The sequence below is a fragment of the Triturus cristatus genome, chromosome 12 (genome assembly GCF_964204655.1).
Source record: "Triturus cristatus chromosome 12, aTriCri1.1, whole genome shotgun sequence".
In the NCBI taxonomy this organism is placed as follows: domain Eukaryota; kingdom Metazoa; phylum Chordata; class Amphibia; order Caudata; family Salamandridae; genus Triturus; species Triturus cristatus.
Window position 1 is genome coordinate 632,041,269 of NC_140595.1, and position 9,419 is coordinate 632,050,687.

The window sequence follows — 9,419 nt, forward strand, 5'->3', positions numbered from 1 at the left end:
GTAGGCATGGGGAGATTACGTGGTTCGCCCCAAATCACAGGATGTTGGGTCGACGCTGAGACTCTAACCTGGTTGCCTAGCCCCATAGTTGGCTGCTCTGCCCGTTACACCACATCCAGTCCGACACTGCAAACATACACGAAATGAAAATGTCAACCTTAAGCGCTTCAAAGCCTCGCCAGGGGGTCGTCAGCACTATATAAAGACATTTACGATCACAATCCTTGTATCTCCTTGTGCTACCCAAGTGTAGCTGTCAGTTGGTCTCAGGTCATTCTAGGAACTTTTAGTCCATCCTGTTTTTTCAGCCAACCGTACTCTGTTTTCTTTGACCTATTATAGGCAGTGTGAAAATGTGGGACAGAGAACGCTTACTGCCAATGGCTGAAACACCACGATTGGCTGAAAGAGCTCTTCATGCTACTGGGCAGGTTGACAGCTATGACTCATTGCTTAGCCATGTCAGAACTCAACAAAGACATGCTCTCAGTAAACATGGAGCTGCTTCCCAAATGTTCTCATGTCACGTGTGACCCCTGTCCTTTTGCCCAACAGCATTCACCGTGCTTGTGTTTACAGGCCCATTAAAAAAAAAAACAATTGTTTTACATAGATAATAAACAGGTTTTTGGAAAAAAAATTGTATTTCTGAGAGGGAGATCACTTGTTTGCATTGATACTCAATCAGATTTACACTTGAGTTTTTCTGTCTTTTTTCTTGTTTTTCAAGGATACCTTTTGAATGTATGTCACGATATTGTCGACAAAATATCGACCCACAGATATATCATGACCATAATATTGATTACCAAGATATTATGAAAGTGCAGATTTACTACTAACACCAAAGCTGATATTATCATCATAATATATAAATAGGACGATATTTCGACCCCTATATTGTGATACAACACTTAAGATCTCACTAGATTAACATTGGCACCATTCATTTATCAAGTTTTTTTTCATTTTTTACAGAGTTTTATATAGCACGAACTTGACCCGAAGGTATCGGGTATCAGAGCGCTTTACATAGCACCATTTGCATTACATGAGGACACATTCATTTTTGTTAGGCATGGGGAGATTAAGTGATTTGCCGAGAATCACAGGATGTTCAGCGTCATTGCCGAGACTCGAACCCAGTTCCCCAGATTCGAGGTCGACCGCCCTAGCCGTTAGGCAAAAAGAATGATGGCCGCAGAACCCCGATAAGGGCCCATAATATGTTCTGCTCCATGCAAAATAAATAATATTTCTCTCCCAGGCCAAAGCTGGGCTAAAAAGATAAATTAATATGTTGGGTCACTATTCAAGTCAGAAAAGTTCGTGTAAAAATACTGGAAAAACTAAAACGATGCCAAAAACAGATTCATAGTCTGATTCAAAGGAGTGCAGAAATCAAAAAAGTGCTGTGTTGGTGATGCCATTTCCTTAAAATTTGCAAATTCTGCAATGTTATGCTTTCAAAAAAATGGGGGGAAACAGGTCTGAAAAACTCTGCTGATGTGCCACACATTGTATCAGTAGTTGCTGGTAAACCTGCAAAAAGAGCTTGGGAAAAAGACACACTGAACTTAAAGTGCAAAGTTTGCCAAGTAAATGGTCAACGTCGTGGTGAAAAATTTAGGCCACAAATCTCTTGCGAAAATTGGCCAAAAGTGAAATTGAAAAACTAAACTGTGAAAAACATCCAATGTGAAAGATCTTTTGACGCACAAAGGTGGACTGTGAATGGGTGCAAGGTGGATTTGGTATCTGTTTGTGATACCCCTCAACTATTGCTGAAGCCCTGGAGCTCATATTATTACTCCGATCATTGCCGATGGGACAATAGCACAACTGGATATCGAGGATATGAATATCGTGATAGATGAATATCATGGGCATAATATGGAAGACCAAAGTATCAGAACATAGGTGTATATAGAGAAACATAGATTTACTATATTTACTAACTCTACGTATGCCTACTTGAAGATACATATATCGTCAAGGTACATCTACATGTGAAGTTAGCTATGGAAAATCAATACTTACTTACCTTTTGATATTTTGTCCTCCATATTCTTATACCACAATATTCCATCTGTGATAGTCATGGGACACACCCGATGGGACTGCAAAGTTTAATATTTTGGATCCGGGTATTTATTTAGTGTTCTTCTGCAAGGAACCATTAGATACAATTTCTATGACATATGTCAACACTAAAGAAATGCTGCCAACCCATCCAATTACTATTTTGATGTCAATGCCCAAGTTTATTTTGCATTTATATACAGTGTATAGCGCCAATATGGCAGGTATAAGGAGAAGAGTGGTAAAGGAGAGAGCATTTCTAACGTGGCATGGACATTCCTTAACTTGTTATTATGGGCACTCAGTTTTAGGGATTTACCTTATTTTTAATCCTCAGAATTTGACCTAGATCGAGAGATCAATAGGCACAAACTGGAGAAAGATGGAGCGAAAGATAGGAAACATCGATAAATTAAGAAAGCTGATCTGAAAATTTGACTGAGATAAAGGGACTCTGGTTCAGGAGATTAGATTGGATTCCTATGTAGTCACAACCACATTTAACCCCTTCAGTGCCCATGACGAGCTGGACTCGTCATGGGCTGCGGTGGCGCTGTGCCCATGACGAGTCCAGCTCGTCATGAACTCCGCCCGCTAATGCAAGGCGCGGCACTGGGCGGGGAAAGGGGCGGGCATGCAAGGGGTTAATGGACTCCACACGCAGTTTTCATACACAAGAGTTTACACATGCACATCCGCCATTCTTGCCCACATGGATGAATCAAATTATCTTGTTGCAGGGGACTATTAACACATACAGCTGCATACAACCCAGGGCTGGCGGGGAACAACTCTGCCAACAAGCAGTCAACTAGAAAGACAACCCCAGATTTACCACCATCCCTTGCCTCCCTATGCACCAGCTTTGAAAGTACTTGTTCTGGCCATGCGGCGATAGCTTTCAGATGTGTCTTATTGGACATTGCTTCATATTCTCACTTTATGCAAGTGTGTTCCCAAATGTCGGGCAACAGAGGGATACAGAGTCTGCTAAGCGCAAGACTCCCTAAAAGCTGGAGGATGAGAGGTCTCTAAATTATGCGGATAGAGAATCGAGAAATGGGCACCTGGTGTCTTTAAATTGATCACCCCCATTCAATGATTATGAAATCTTCTCAATTCTCAAAAGATCCCTTTCTAATGTAGCCAATTCCTATGCTATAGAAGAAATCATTTTCCTCCACACTGCGTTGATCATCTGCTTGGCTGCAAAAAGGGCGCGGTGTGTTTTCTTTCCTCTAGGGGAGTACAGCACACGGGTCTGTGCGTTCGGCAGGTCCAGAAGATCATATGACAGAAACCATGACAACATCGTTTGGAACATCTGGTCCACAGCTTTCAGTACTCCGGCATAGAATGACACTAGCTTTGGGCATTCCGGCAAGGTGGCCTCTCCCTGCCTCCCCTCCAACAGACTTCCAATACCCGGGTTTCCCATTAATCTGGTTTGACTGCGATGTAGTGCCAGTGGCTAATGAGCTTGGGCATTGCCTCCCTTCCAGTAGTGCTCTTTGAAGTGGTGTGAGCCCTGAGGAAGATTCCCCCCACTCCTTCCCAGACAAAAAGCAGCTCAGCTCAGACTCTCATCTACTTTGCCCCAGTGTTTTCACAGTCTTGACCAAGTGTAAAAGGAGCTATTGTAGGTCTGAGCCTAAACGTTTGCCCCTCTCCTTCAATACCAGTCATTTCTCAAAGTGTGTGAGAGGTCTACCAGCTTGGGGGGCTTATGGAGTTCCCAATGTATAATCTGACAGTAGTGGAAGAGTGCTGATTCTGGGATAGCCTATTCTCTTTGATGAGTTTGAGACCGTGTTCCATTTTCATCAATTAGATCCCCACACACGCTTGCATTCCCTATCTTAACAACTTCACTTCTAACTGCTGGGGAGGAGTCTGAATTTCCCGTAACCAGGTCCACTGGCATTATGCAGTTCGGCAGCCACAGGTTTTCACTATAATTTAGGATTTGCACATTTGGCACATAATCCATCATCTGCTGCATAATCTGCAGATTTTAACAAAAAAAATGTTTCTAGCTCAAACAGATCAAAAGTTACTAAAAAAGTGGTGACGTGTTCGTGCACAATGGAAGGCCCTTCACACACTTTAACTGGTCATTGTTCAATTGCTGATTTCTGCATTTGGCTGTTAAACTGGTACTAATGAGGTGAAATATTTCCCCAGATAGTATAACCATGAGTAAAAATGACAAAATAATACAGCAATACTATCAAAGAATGTGCTGCATTGTGCCGCATAATTTGTCTTTTTTGCTGCACAATTTAGCCAACCCTGCCACATAATTTGGTGCTACCGTACCGCATTATTCCAGTGGCACTGTCCTGGATGGACATAAGAGGGAAGGAGAAAGAAGAAAGGCCCGTGCGAATTGCCAGCTTGTCCCAGGGTCCCAGCATCGCCTGCGTGATCTGGGACGAGAGCAGGCCCCAAGCTCTTGGAATCCTCTTCAGCCAGGGGACCTTGCATACAAGCAGCACACTGCTTCACTGATTCATTTCTCTTCCACTCTACCATCTACCTTAGTTCGGATACCTGATAGTATTTCTGTGAAACCTAAACCTCCTTTGCTGGGGGCCCACTGTAGATATCCCTGACTATCCCCCTGCCCATGTGCAATCATCTATTGTCCCCTGTTATACAGATTGCAGATTTGTAGAGCACACTATCATGCAGGAGGATATCTTGGCGCTGAGCAGGTGTGAGTCTAGCCAAACCTAGGGCTTAGTGGGATTACTCAAAAATCCAGATCTTCAGATTCTTGCAGAATTCAAGAAGTGAAGCAGTGTCTCTTATGTGTAGCAGCAGGGCCGTTCCATGCTTTCGTTCATTACTGGATCTGATTTTCCGTATGCATGGTCTGGAGGCGTGGAGGTTTTCAAGAAGGTTTGTGAAAGCAGATGCGATTGTTGAGGTATGCTGGGCCAGTGTTATGTAGCGCCTTGAAAGTGTGGGTGAGGAGTTTGAATTGTGCTTGTTTATGTATGGGGAGGCAGTGGAGCTCCTTGAGGGGTGGTGTGATGTGACATGAGTGTGACGTGGTCTGTGTTCTTCTGGTCATTATTTTTGTTGATCTTGGCATACAGGGGGCAACTGTAGTCTAGGCAGGGTCAGACTTGCCTACTGGCCAATCAGCCAGGCCCAGTGATTGGGCCGAATTTTGGGCTATTTGTGGGCCTGTTTTCTGGTCTGCTGCTCTGGTTTTTCGTGTTGGTTTCCTGATATTAAAACAAACATTGCCTGCAGCAAGCTGAATTCCTTGCAGTTTTCCATACCTTGCAAAACACTTATACAGCGTACCTTTACAAGTTTCAAACCACTCAGTTTGTAAACATAGGTTGCATTTTACCTGTTTAATTTACTAGTGGGGCCACTTTTATTTTGGGGTTCAGGCCTATTTTTTGTTCCAGTCTGACCCTGAGTCCAAGTGTTTTTTTTTGACGTGGGAGTACGTGATGGTTTTCCAAGTGCTGATTGGGAGCCATTTGAAAATCGTCTGCAGTATCTTCAGGGTAGAGAAGCATGAGGCATTGATGGCATTGACTTGGGTGGTCCTGTTGGCGATGATCCCGAGGCTCTTCGTATGGGTGTGGGGGTGGGTGGGTGTCAGTCCTAGCTCTGTTGGCCACCAGGTGGAGTCCCACGGTAAAGTGGTTCTCCTGAAGATCCCGATTTTGGTCTTGTCGGTGTGTTCAGCATCAGACAGTTGGCCTTCATTCAGTGGATGATTTCAGTAATGCAGGCACTGAACTTAATTCGGGTACTAGGCATCTTGTGAGCAAGGAGCATGCACATGAGTGAGGAGTGTTGTGTGGGTGATTGCAGGACTGTGTGGGTGGTTGCAGAACTGTGTGAGTGTGGGACAGTGGGATGTTGGGTGCTGTCAGTGCAGATGCAGTGAGGGTTTGGTGTGGATAAGTGCATAAAAACTTTCAGGAAGCGCAGAAGAATCCTCTGTCGGTGTTGTTGGTGCGACGAGGCATCAGCGACAAGAGCGGCGGCCGGGGTTGATGGTATGGAAGGTCACAGTGCGGAAGCAACAGGAGGGAGGAAAACCTAGTTGCGGACGGAGATCCTTGATCATGCCCTTTAGAGCCTGTAAAGAAAGTGTTGCAGAAAAAAGATGATCTTGGGTAGGGTCTCATTTTGACTGCTGCTGCTCTGCCCACCCAAGAGAGCTCCCCCATATGCCAGGTTTGTAGATCCTGTTTTTTTCAAAAAGCATGATTGCATACTTTTTCTGGGCAGCCCAATCATGTGATCTGAGTTCCTAGATGTGTAAAGGCATCAGTGGACCACTAAAGGTGAAATTGTACTCAGTTATGCGGCTTGTATATTAATGACCAAGATGTTTAGGATCTGTGATTTCAGTGTGTTGATCTTGAACCCTCTTGCCTTGCCATATTATTCTCGTTCTTTTAAGAGTGCGGTAATGAATCTATCAAGGTCAACCACCGACATCAACAGAGAGAAGGTTGTGTCGCCCACAATTTTGATACCCCGTATATTTCGATTGTTACAGGTCCTGATAACTAGTGGCTCCGTGGTCAGGGTGAATAGGAGTGGCAACAGTGGGTACCACCGCCTTGTGCATCTTTGAATAGGGAACTGCGCTTACTCCACCCCCACCCCCACTCAGTGAACCTTATGGCAGCAGTAGGCGTTGTGTATCCAAATTTCATTAATCTCTAGAATTAGGGCCTGAACCCAAAGGCCTCAAGCGTTTTGCTTAGAAACTGCCAATCCATGTGATCAAATGCCTTTCCATGTTGAGTAGCAGCAGGATGATATGTCCCTTGGTCCTCTTGATGTTATCTATGTAGTGAAGCATTTTCTTAGAGTTGCCTCTGCAATTCCTCCTGGGAATTAATTCCGATTTGTTGGGGTGTAACAGGCTTGTCTTAAGTGTACTCAGCCTACCCACCAGTATCCCTGTGAGCAACTTTACATCAACATTTATAAATAAGACTGGTCTGTACAACATGCAGATGGAAAACTCCCTGTCCAGTTTTGGTATTACAGTTATTGCGACCTTCAGCATCAATCCCAGTATAGCGCCTGAGTCCATGAATGAGTTAAGTAGGCACGTCCATACTGGGATAAGCCTTTCGCAAACTATCCTGTAGAACCATGGTGCAATGTCACCCGATGCCTAGATGCCTTTGAACCAAGCAATGGCAGCAGTCACCTCTTTCAACTTGATAGGCTATTCTTGGGTTTTGACTTGTGCTGGGGCAAGGTGCTGCAATCCTGCTGTTTGCAGATAAGCACTGGATTGCAAGGTCCTGTCTGCTCTCTCTACGTCCATGTGAAGCTCCCACTATCCCATGATCATCTCAGGCCATAACCCCTGAGAGTGCTCTGATTTCTACAACTTTGTCATGTGTCACTTTAGCTCTGAATTTACAGGCCAGTAACTTGCACTCCATGTTCCAGCATTGATGGGAAATAGAGCATATTCTGCTTTATCAGGACATGCAGACTTGACGCTGACCCCTGTCATTTTGCACAAGATCTTGCTGAAATCAGTCCACTTGTGTATTGATTCTAGCTTCTTCAACAACACCGCTAAGGCTTCCCGCTTCTTTGCTAATCATGGCACTTACAGATATTATATGTCCTCCCACTATTGCCTTTAGTGGATCCCAAAGAATGTTCACGTTGATATCATCTTTATCATTTTCTCCCATGTAATGTTCAATGGTGATTTGCATTACCAATTTAATGTTTCTGTCCAAGATAAGTGTATCTAGCTCTGTGGCGGGCCCCTAGATATATGTTGTGTGACATTTATAGACGCGTGGTTGGAGTTCATTACATGTCCATGCATCTTTAAGTCTTAAACTTGTAGCCCTCGTTAGATAATAGTTAAGCCTTTCATACGTATATCTTGTTGCTGAGAAGAATGAGTAGTCTGCTGTATTGGGGTGATGTACCCTCCATGTGTGTGCCAGGTCCATCTCGTGCAGCCAGGATTCTCCCTCTTTACTGAATACCCCTACCTGTTCTGACCTCTGGCCAATCCATCCAAAATGCTGTCCACAACAGGGTACCTGCTAGTTAATTGGCACATTTTTTAGAATAATAAGAGGATAAACACATTGCTGTATCTTATATAAATACCAGGATGCCTTCGCTGGTATGTACGTCAATGTATTACACATTGTTTCACACATATATAATCCTTTTTACATACACCTAGAAGGAATTAGAAACAGTCTTTGCAATTTGAGAAGTAATCAGGGATAGTCTCTTAAGCCCTGCAACTCCATTGAGGCATGTACCTAAGTCTTCTGTAGCAGTCCTTCACATTTGTCTGCTGTTATTATTTTACAAATGGCTTCAATTGTAGGCCACATCTTTAGAGCAGACACAGCTGGTCATAGGGCAAACTACCCATTTATTTATTTAGTGTTTTCTATAGCGCGAACATGACCCAATCCTGGGTGTCAGAACGCTTTACAATTCAACAGCAATCATTTTCCTTTAGTGTTTACAAATTTACAAATAATATGCATATTAAGTCTTACTAGGCAACAACTCAGGTTATAATAGTACATGTCATGACATACTTGCATTTAAAATGTAATACCACTCCTAAAGAAAAAGTGGAGTCAATATCTGGATACACAGTTATAAGTCCAGTCCAATAACCATGTGGTTTGATAGAGGTACCTTCATTAGCCATCTTCCTTGGATCTTGCGTATGGACTTGAGGTATCCAAACAGGGCTGATTGTGGCCCATAGGTAAGAATCGATGAAAGCCCACTGACTTGTGCTGTCACCGGAGTCATTGCTCTGATATTAGCAGTACGATCAACATGTTTATCTTCACCTATTAGCACAGCTGAAAGTAGCAGATTCAGGAATGATCGAAGGTCACCAAGGAGCCGAGAGTAGACCGCAGGTAGTTAAAGGAGGAATTTACTCATGAGAAAGGACTTAGCCTCTTTTTTGAATTGCGAGACAGAGATGATTACTCTGATATTCGGTGGAAGCGCATTCCAAATTCTTGGTGCAGCTCCCGATAATGCTCTCTCGTAAGTTCTCTTCTTACGGAAGTATGCTGGTTTCAGTACGAAATCTGCGGACCCCCTCGAAGATCTAAAGCCTCCTGAAATCGTAATTTTCTGTGTAAGGTAAAGTGGTGTTTTGTAGTGTAGAGCTTTGTGTGTAATACACGCCATATTTAGCTGAATTCTTGACTCGTACGGTAGCCATTTGAGCACTTTCAGGTATGGAGTAATGTGGTAAAATGTTCTTCAACGGGTTAAGAGTCTAGCTGCAGCATTGGAGCAGTTGAAATCTTAGGAAGCCC